At 31.2% G+C, this 767-nt stretch overlaps 1 protein-coding gene across 1 annotated transcript in view; it reads right to left on the bottom strand.

Moving 5' to 3' along the window:
• Positions 1 to 767, bottom strand: part of LOC107562597 (adhesion G protein-coupled receptor L3-like) — a 112,742-nt gene that overhangs the window by 69,215 nt on the left and 42,760 nt on the right. The gene's annotated exons all lie outside the window — the stretch shown is intronic.

Below are 767 nucleotides of genomic sequence, written 5' to 3'. Positions count from 1 at the left end.
TTTTTGAAACAACCTGAGGCTCCTGGTCTTTTTACAGTTTTCACGCATTTTTTCACCTACCAGATAGAAAATATTTTTTAAAAGAAAGTTTTTGTTTTCAATACAAGTGGCATACTGACAGTCACCAAAAATTCCATTCTGACTTGAAAAAAGAAAAAATCTTGGTTACAGCGAGGAACTTACAGTACAATGGAAGTGAATGTGATCAATTTGTTAAAAGTATGTTAAAATACTCACTTACGCCACAAGGCATAAATAATGTTTTATCCAATTTTAAAACTTCCTTAACTTTCATAAAAACCCTAAAACAACCATAAAAAATTATAAAAAATAACTTTATAGGTCAAATAATACACACAAGAAGAATTAATGCAGGTGTTTTCATTAAATTATAAGCTTTACATTTCTGCTTGTAAATCTTCCATTGTAGGTGTACCCTCACTGTAACCTCGAGGACAAATCCAAATTATGTTTTGTGATAATCAACACTATGCCACAAATGCTGTCAATTGTATTAACTTGTATAAAACCCAGAATATTCCTTTAAGTCTGATGCATTTATAGATCTCTTAGAAGTAATAGCACACCTTTTCTCAACAAGCCACACGGTCTGAGAAATAATTCATGTCTATAGCCTGTAGCACAAAGCAATAAGTTATGCACCAAAGTTTAATACTTAAAGTTAGAGATTTGTTCAAATCCCTAAGTATGAGAAATAGTAATAATGATGCTGTGCAAAGCTTAATTTAAATCTGTGTGTGTGTGTG

The sequence above is a fragment of the Sinocyclocheilus grahami genome, unplaced genomic scaffold (assembly GCF_001515645.1).
Source record: "Sinocyclocheilus grahami isolate Dianchi unplaced genomic scaffold, SAMN03320097.WGS_v1.1 scaffold829.1, whole genome shotgun sequence".
Lineage (NCBI taxonomy): Eukaryota > Metazoa > Chordata > Actinopteri > Cypriniformes > Cyprinidae > Sinocyclocheilus > Sinocyclocheilus grahami.
This window is presented reverse-complemented; position numbering and strand designations above follow the sequence as displayed.